Source organism: Bufo gargarizans, chromosome 1, assembly GCF_014858855.1.
Source record: "Bufo gargarizans isolate SCDJY-AF-19 chromosome 1, ASM1485885v1, whole genome shotgun sequence".
In the NCBI taxonomy this organism is placed as follows: Eukaryota; Metazoa; Chordata; class Amphibia; order Anura; family Bufonidae; genus Bufo; species Bufo gargarizans.
In genome coordinates, this window is record NC_058080.1 from 176,753,428 (window position 1) to 176,763,078 (window position 9,651).

General features: G+C 45.4%; 1 protein-coding gene across 2 annotated transcripts in view; it reads right to left on the reverse strand.

Annotated features, from left to right (window-relative positions):
• Window positions 1-8,536, reverse strand: part of FHDC1 (FH2 domain containing 1) — a 51,635-nt gene extending 43,099 nt beyond the window's left edge. The window contains exon 1 of one of the 2 annotated variants that reach the window (XM_044300341.1): window positions 8,407-8,536. The gene's annotated coding sequence lies outside the window, so the exon portion shown is untranslated. Of the gene's footprint in view, window positions 1-6,114; window positions 6,276-8,406 lie in introns of those variants that run through there. The other variant, XM_044300339.1, reaches the window with a different exon arrangement.
• Window positions 8,537-9,651: the final 1,115 nt, after the last annotated feature.

Consider the following 9,651-nt stretch of genomic DNA (forward strand, 5'->3'; position numbering starts at 1 on the left):
TCTGTGCAGATACCAGACGGATCAGCATCTAACGCAGGTGTGAAAGTAGCCTTATGCTTAGTTTCAAGTCTACTGACAAATGTGCAAAAATTGACTGAACAAGTGTAATGAATAGACAGTACAATGTTACAAGGACTATGTTCACACCAATCAGACTTGCAGAACAAGCTCCTCCATGATGTGGTTCAGCATTTAGACACCCAAAACATGCGCACAATGACCGTGAATAAAAGCCTGAAGGTTAGCACTAATAATGAGTAAGTGACTGTCAATCAGGTCACCTAGATCTCCAACTTTAGAGCGACTTTATGAACAATATTATATGTCCTTGCAATTATCTCAGGTTATATGAAGCCAGCACTGCAATCATACGTTTCGTCATAATAATTGGGTTAAGCTTCGACCACATCCCTTCTTCACCACCATCTGTAAGGTTCCAACTTGTGCAGGGCAAACTTTTTTTTTTTTTTAAAAGACTAAAATACTAGACTATATTCAAGTAGGACAAGCAGTTATTACCACAAATCTAACAATGTCCCGCTGGTGACCTTTCGGGTATGTACTGTACAAAACTTGGACAAGACCAGAGAGGACTTCAAGCAGTCTGATCAACATGTGCTTTAGGCCTGGGCTACACTGCGACTTTACTGTAGTGCTACTGATTGGTTTTAACTATGAGTGACAGCTGCAGTCCACAAGTCCTTTCATCAGCAGTCTTAGGCCTCATACACACAACCGTATTTCTTGTCAACATCCGATCATTTTGGGGATCGGATACGGAACCATTAATTTCATTAGACCCGCAAAAGATACAGATAGCACGCTATGCGCTGTCTGCATCCATATGCCCTGCAAAAAAATAAAAAATTGAACGTGTCCTATTCTTGACCTTTTTGCGGACAAGAGTAGGCATTTGTAACATAGTGCAGGACCTGCTGAAGGTGAAACGTGGGATCCACATGGCCTGTATCTATATTGTGTGGACCACTAAAACAGATACGGTCTTATGCATGAGGCCTTAATGGATCAGCCAAGAGAGAATGTTCTAGAAAAGCGCAGGACTTGACCAGCCAAGCAGAAGGCCCGTAGAACCTGATGGGCCTAAGGATAGACAAGACTATGAAGCCCATTCTCAACAAAACCATGAGGTTAGTGGGCACCCCATCTCATGTGATCGGTCACAAATAACCCATTAGTCCTTACCAATTTTATGGTCTTTGTGGATGATACGATCATTCTGTACGACAACAAGAAAGCTAGCAAAGCAACTGAAGTAGATACAACCTTCTGCATCCCCAAGTTACAAACATTTACTCCTATAAAAATACAATATACCATATTTACATTCACATAATGGGTTCTGAGAGTCAAACTGTGGAGATTCTGCTTCAGTCTACAAACAGAACAGGTATAATGGGGTCAGTGACGTCTACCCAAACATTAGGACAATACGGGTAAAGAGGGCAATGTTTAACCAACCCTCTCACTTCATCATGAAGCACTGCGGCACTTCATCTTGCAATCAGAGCTACATCCTGAAGAAAAGTAATTGCCCAGGTATAGAAAAACCTCTCCTCCCCAAATCAGAACACTGTGCCTTTAGATAAGGAACAAGTGCAAGATTCAGGGAGTGGACGTGGAACAAACATCGGAAAAAAAAATCAAGAAGACACTTGAAAAACAAAGTCTTCAAAGTGGTCTTTATGATGACATGGCTATGGAACAACGCCACAATCAGCTTAATAAGGGAAATTAAGTAAATCCGTAGGGTAAGCATACAGACGCTCATAACCAAGCCACCTGTTCTGGCCTGAGGGGCTTCTAATATTTCAGCACATTTTATGGTCTCCCTGCCCTTTAATAACTGACACCACACTGTTGATGTAGCGTGGGTTACATAAGACTACCTGTACTGGAACAGTAAGCGTGGCATCACATGTAAGCGCTGCGTGCCAGAGCTAGAAACCCTTCTGGGCACCGTCACCTTGTCTTTGTGTACCATGTAAACTGTAAGACATGCTGAACAGTAGATTAAGCAAACATGGAGCCTGATGCAGATTACCCTCCACCTGAATTAGATCATTTCAAGATTATTTTTACAAATATCTAACTACAAATTGGTCACTACCAAAGTTTTAATGAGAATCTGAATGCATCAGAGGTGTACATCGGGGAGATGCCCTGGTGTATACAGTGGCACACAGACTATTGGGTCCCAGTGTAAAAATGTATAGCACACAGTATACTTTTTGTGGTTGCCCCCTGTATCGGAAAGAACCGTTTCCTGCGATAATCTACACTTCGGATCAGCAACCTTCGGCTCTCCAGCTGCTGTGAAACAACAACTCCCAGCATGTACACTTACTCAGCTGTTCTTAAAAACACCTATAGTAGTGAAAGAAGGATTCTGGGAGTTGTAGTTCCAGAAAAGCTGGAGTTTGCTGATCCCTGATCTATACAGTAGGACAGAAAGTTATACAGACACATACCGGCCTAAGGCCTAACAAGGACAAAAGGGACACTTCTTTGGCTTCCATCGGGTGAATGGATCTCTCTCTAAGCAAATGCAATGTACACCGAGTCTTAGGGCGATCGGGTAGTTTTGCCATGTGATTTTTATGACAAAGGTCCTAGAAGTCCTGAGGTAGACCTAAAACACACCAACACATGTAATTCCCTTGCCTTCGCCCTGTATTACACCAACAGATTATCTGACCAATTTCTGTCCAATCAGACCAATAGTTGGGGTGTATAACAAAAGATCTGTGTGTGTAAACTGCCATCTGACCGATGATTGGTCACACAATCTGTCAGTGTAATACAGCCCTAAACCTTTCTGCTTTGCACACATCACCTTCACCCGATACTGATTAAAAGGGTATTCTAGTTGTGTCAAGTCATCCAAAAGATAAAGGCTTGCGATTAAAGATCGCTGCAAGTTCGCCTACAGGTAGTATGGGAATATCAAGCGATTGGTCACACTGGTGCCAACCTCTTGGCTTGTATTTTTCTGTGTCTGGGTGAGGGCGTGCGCGAGTGGCGCTCACTGCTTGGTGGATGTCTGGACGTCGGACCTCTATCCCTATAGCTACATAGAACTTGGGCTGAGAGTTCATCTATTTCATTAAGCTATGGATGCTGGGTGGTCCTGGTACCCTCCCCTCTAGGAGACCTCCCTTTGTTTTTCGTTTTTCTTTTTTAATGTTAACACTGCTAGGGATATTTGTATGAAATTATTGTTAATTATGCTTACAGATTGGAAATGGTGGACTCATGGAGTATGTAATAAGGAGTTAAAATTTTGTATTGAAATAATAAAATATATAAAAAAAAAAAAAAAAAAAAGTAATCCAAAAGATAAGGAATAACTATCATATGGGAAAGGGCTCTTGTGCTGGGACCCGAGCCGACCACAACAATGCAGACCCCGTATCCTTCAGGGCCTCTGAAATAAACGGAGCAGCAAGTCAGGCATAAGCACTGGCGCTCCATTCATTTCTATAGCGGAGCGCTGTGTCGCTACAGGAGTTCCGGAGAAGGCAAACTGTACAGGGGTATGGGGTTTCTGTTCTCGTGATCAGTGGGCAGGGGCAGACTGGAAACGTAAAGTGGCCCTGGAAAAAATACTAAAAGTGACACTGTTTTGTATTCGGGTCCAAACTGATGGAAGGCAGCGCCAGCAATACAATATTGCGGCACATTATACCGCCCCAACTGAGCCAAATACCACAGTCCATCACAAAATCCTGCCAGCAGCACAAAATCCATCCCCACAAACTTCCACTCGCTGGCTGTGAGGAGGGCTCAGGAACCCCCCTGGGCATCAGCCCACCAGGAAATTTCCCTGTAAGGTCTATGGCCAATCTGCCCCTGTCAGTGGGTGTCCCAGCAGTAGGACCTCTGCAGATATAATAGTTATCCCTTATCCTGTGGATAACCTGAATACCACTATACATCTGCAAAAATGGCTCGCGTCTGTTCCGCAATTTTGCAGATCCGCACTTCTGTTCTGCAAAAAAAAAAAAATAGAACAATGTCCTATTCTTGTCCACAATTGCGGACAATAAAAAGGCATTTTCTATGAGTGCCGGCGATGTGCGGTCCGGAAAAAACATACGGACGTGTGAATGGACCCTAATATATCCCTCCTGCCATCAGTCAGACAGATAATGTGTTGGTAGAAAAACACTAAAACTAAATATTTGACATACTGGCTGCACACATTGTAGCATATTCATCATTTATGGAAGAACTGTAACAATCCTGCAATAACCCTCCATTCTAACCTCATGTAACACTAATAGCTAACCTACTTACTTCCTGGCACGAAAACTGAAGAAAAGTCCTGAAAGAGGAGATCCTCATCACGTCTGAGGAGCAGCGTATACACTGATGTACCCATCGATTTCAAAGGAGTTTTCCCGAGATTCTGATTTTGCTGACCTATCCTCAGGATAAGAGCTCATGCATACCACTGTAGGTATTTTGCGGCCAGCAAAAAAAAAATATGGCAGACGTCCACGTGCATTCCGTATTTTGCGGAACGGAACAGCTGGTCCCTAATAGAACAGCCCTAATGCGAAGTAACTTCCGTTTTATTTGCGGCCCCATTGAAATGAATCGTTCCACATAAGGTACTAAAAAAAAAAAAAAAAAAAACACGGAACGGACGCGGAAAGAAAATATATTCCTGTGCATGAGCCCTAAGTCATCAATATCTGATCAGTGGGGGTCCGACATCAGTTGTTTGAGGAGGCCGCAGTGCTCCAGTGAGTGTGACGGCATCCTCTTAGCTTACCATTTGATAGCGACCATGTTTGGTTTCGGAGCTCAGCCCCATTCACTTTATAGGGACTGAGCTGCACCTAGGCCACATAACCAATGAATGTGACGTCACTGGCCTAGGCACAGACAGCAGCGCTCACCAGAGCACTGTGGCCTCTTCAAACAGCTGATTGGTGGGGGTACCGGGAGATATCAATGACCTATCCTGAAGTCATCAGTATCCGAATATCGGAAACCCCTTTTAGTGGCCAAACCGGATTTTGACAAGCGTTTTGCACGTATACCGTAGGGTCCTGCTGTCCTAACTCTATGGAAAACAGGTATCTTTTTAAGGGCAGTAACTGGCAACCAAAAGCAAATGCATAGGCGTACCGTTACATAGTCTGGCGGAGACGGGAGCAGCCAGGAACGGCACCGGAGACCGGTGAGTGGTGCTTTTCTTTTAAGGGGCACAGGTTAGGACCGAAGGGGTTGTGGACTCCAAGGCCGGACAACCCCTTTAACCCCCTGCAGATTATGATTGGTGTAATACTTCATTTTCATAGTCCGGGTGTCACATGCGGACGAAACTCTGTTGCCACATGATTTTGAGGGTATGATCTGCCAAATCAAACAACACCTCATTGTGATATTACAGCCGTGTTACTTTGCATAGTGGGCGACACCATAGGACGGGATAACGTGTCCGACTGCTGTAAGAAGTGATCTAACAACGTTGCACTAGTGCAATAATCGCGTGCACCGGAGCCTTACCCCAAAGAATACAGATGTGTGATAACGACTGAACGCATGGGAGGCTTTCCAAACACGATGACAACATGCAAACCAGCGTAAGAAGAGATAACCACGCCGCCAGGTTGTGTATGGAGCAGGCTGTGCGTGTGAAAGCCTTTCCCTGAGAGCAAACAATTCTATCCAATATGAAAATAACACATGCGTGATATCAAACCCCTGCTGATGAGCGTGCTGATACCACCATGTCTCTGCTCTGCATCGGACGCGCAGGATAAACACTGCATTCCTGACCCAAGACTTTCCCTTACCTGCATAGCTTCCAGCACTTTATGATGGGGACAACCTTCTACTGAAAGCCCAGGACCAGCGTCACCTCACAGAGAAGTCACCAGAGGACTGCAAGTCATATACATATTCCGTACAGAGCTTAACTTTCCATCATTCATTACCAGAAAAGCGCGAGATTGATCTGTCTACAATAAACCACATAACAGCCCAAAGGTGGTCCATACTGTGAGGGTCTACAAACTGGACCTCAGATCCACAAGGTATGGATTCTATGAGCAGAGTCCAGACTGGAAGAGAACGACTTACCTCACTGATGAGGAGTTACATGGGACGGAAGGAAGGATCTCCTCAGTGCTACACGCGTTTTTTTCTCCCCAATTATTAGCAAAGGAAAAAAGTCACCTTTCTACGGACACAGGCAACACAACAGGTTGCTAGACAGCTTCCCTGGGAAAACCAATTAGTAATGCTTGTGATCATGCTGGGATGAGATCAGCCTCCTCCTCCCCCACCCAGGAGACTCGCCACTATCCCCTCCCTTTAGTTTACAATGCAAACCTTATTTGATGTCACTTGCCAGCTCTCCCATTGAATGATCCTGGGTGGCGGTTAGTATCTGGCGTCCCTCCCCCTCAGTCTCCAAGGCTGGGAGTTATAAGGGGAGTTTATGGCTCGTATTCGGGATCAATGGGGGAAATAAAGCCTTGAAACCATGGCTCCAGGACCCCGGCGCTCCAGCATGCAAAGGGTATCAATCACTGACCACATAGTGTGTGAACTCCAGAGACAATGCCACAGCACACACCGACACGATGGGTGTACATGGAACGAAAATACTGCTCTAATATACCACCCCAGTACTGCCCTGGGGGACGGTCACTTACTCATGCGCAAAAATGTATTTTTTTTCCATGTCCATTAGTTTTTTTTTTTGTTTTATGCCAGTATGCCAAACAATTCACTTCCGCCAAAAAAAAAAATATAATATATATATATATATATATATATATATATATATATATATATATATATATATACACACACACACATACACATATACACACACACACACACACACACACACGTGTCCGTTGGACGTTCTGCGCAAAAGAATAAAACATTACAAATTACGGACAAGGATAGGACTGTTCTATTATGGGCTGCCCGTTCCTTAAAATGTGGAATGCACACAGCCGGTATCAGTGTTTTGTGGACTGCAAAACAACATTGGTTGTGTGCATGAGCCCTAGGATCCTGGAGCAGAGATTTATTTTACAATCACCATTCATTAAAAAAAAAAAAAAAAAGAGTTTCTGCAACTAATCTGACACAAGTGAAGCGACCTTCATAGTCAGTCAAGTGCTAATATTTAGTCTAATAGGCCTCCTGCACACCGTATTCGCTGTGCGGTCCACAAGACAGGGATACGAGTCGTGTGTGCCCCCATTGTTCCCCTCTGGGCGCATGTAAAAAAAAAAAAAAAAGGCCTATTCTTATCTGCAAAACGGACATGAATAGGACGTGTTCTATCTTTTTTACGGGGAGCCAGAAGAGACATACGGGTACGCATTTTTTGCAACCCTATTGAAATTAATCAATCCGCGAAAAATGCGTCCGCAATTGTGCGGAATGGGTAAGGACCCATTCATTCTCCATGGGGACTGAATGGATGTGCTCTCCGCATCAGCATTTTAGGAGCGCGGCCCTGTTCATCCGGTACGCAGCTCCGGAAAAAAAATAGAGCATGTCCTATTCTTGTCCGCAGTTTCTATGGGGGTGCCGGCCGGATATATCGCGGATCCGCAATGCACTATGGACATCTGAATGGACCCTAGCTGTAGAGGACATCAGTAAAGACCAGAGGGCTCATCCTAGTAACATACATGTAACACGTATGACCTGCCTAACACTGACATGATCATCAACTGCATTATATACTAGGACATCTGAATGGACCCTAGCTGTAGAGGACATCAGTAAAGACCAGAGGGCTCATCCTAGTAACATACATGTAACACGTATGACCTGCCTAACACTGACATGATCAACTGCATTATATACTAGGAGGTCCAGGCTTCATGAACTCCCCTGTGCGAGGGGGGTTGTAATTCAGAAAAGGATCAATGAATAAGTCATTCTCTACATGATAGACTGGGCAGAAACAGCAGAGCAGATATGTAGTAGTGTCCAGCCCTCAGAAGACCTAGACAAGTGCATTCTGCAGCAGCCATAAGTACCAATGTAGCAGAGCTGAATATGTCAGAGCAAGGGGCTAATAACACTTATGAGATATTGGTTCTGACCCTGAGAATTGGAGTGTCTAGCCCCCCCAATGCAGACATAAGGCACAGGCAGGGCCTCTCCATATATGCACACATACGTCACATGGATCATACATGTTACTGGTAGAAGAACTCCCTTTAGGGGCAGCTTTATTATCACCACCAAGAACTCCATGGACTAACTTTACCTGCAGTCCTATGTAAAAGCACTACGACAGGCTCAGCTCTGCTACATCTCAAGGAATAATACTTTAAATCCTACACAAGTGTCAACAGAGAAGATCACCTGGAAGTGCCCCTGAGAGGGCAGTATTACCTGTCGCTGGCGGTGACCAGAACCATTTACTCCGGCAGTCCTGGTGTATAATCCGGCAGCACAAGCCTCCGTCTCCAGGCAGCCGTTGCCGGGACTCTGCCGGCATCCAGCGAGCTCTGTACTATCAGAGGACTGGTACTGAAGTGAGAAGCCGCGCGCATGCGCAGTAGGCCGAGGCCAGGGCGGGCCCGCAGCAGGTACAGAGGTGTCAGGTTGGCCCCGCCCCTCCCGGGGACTGCCCGGGTCAGCGGAGACGAGGTGACATTGAGGTCCTTCACTTTCCAGTCACGGGTTGCGGGTGGTTATGTCCCATTAGCCCCTATATTATGTGCCCACTGTCAGCCGTGCACAGGTCTAATGGAAGGAGCTTGATATGGACCTGGTCACCTCCTCAGTTTCTCTTGGTCACGTGATAACAGCAAATTTTCTCACACATTGGCCCCAAAATGTGATTGCAATCCACAATTGCCCCCTTTAGCCACAGTGTACCCCTTAGGTGCCCCTTGTAATGCCCCCTGCAGTATCTTTTAGTTCCTCTGCACCTTTAGTATCTCCTCCTAAGGGCTCGTGCACACTCGTGTATCTGTATGCAGTAAATCTGCATCAAATCCGCACCAAAGTCGCCTGAAAAAATCTGCACTGGCACAGTTTGGGTGGGATTTTTGTACGTTTTTTTTTTTGCAGATCTTTCTGTTTATGTCACCCCCATTGAAGTCTATGGGGAAAACCACTCTTCAGAAGGCGCAGAATCGCTCAAACGATTGACATTTGGATTTTAAAACCAGCACAACAGGGCAATTAACACAGAAAATATACATGAGATATGTCACATCTCATTCACTTTGCTGGTACTGTATTACGCTGTGGGTTTTCCGTTCAGAAATCCACACGGGAAAAAACGTGCGCAAGGTGTGCAGGTGGCCTCATAGGCCCGGCTCAGCTCCATAGACCCCCACACTGCCTACTGCAGGGGGCTCTCAGAGGTCACCCAATATCTGCAGGGATCCGGTGAAGGACTGTAGTGAATACACTGGGAATCTAAAGGTGTATACAGGGATGCACCGCCAATGAGGCGAGGTGAGGCGAATGCCTCAGGCAGCACCAGGAAGGGGCAAGAGGGGGGCAGCAGAAGGACCATGAGTAATGAGAGCTTCCATTTCCGGAAACGCTCATCTCTACATATTCAACTGCATTGCTATAATCAGAACAGTATAGTCCACCGTTTCCTCTAATAGGCTATAGTTC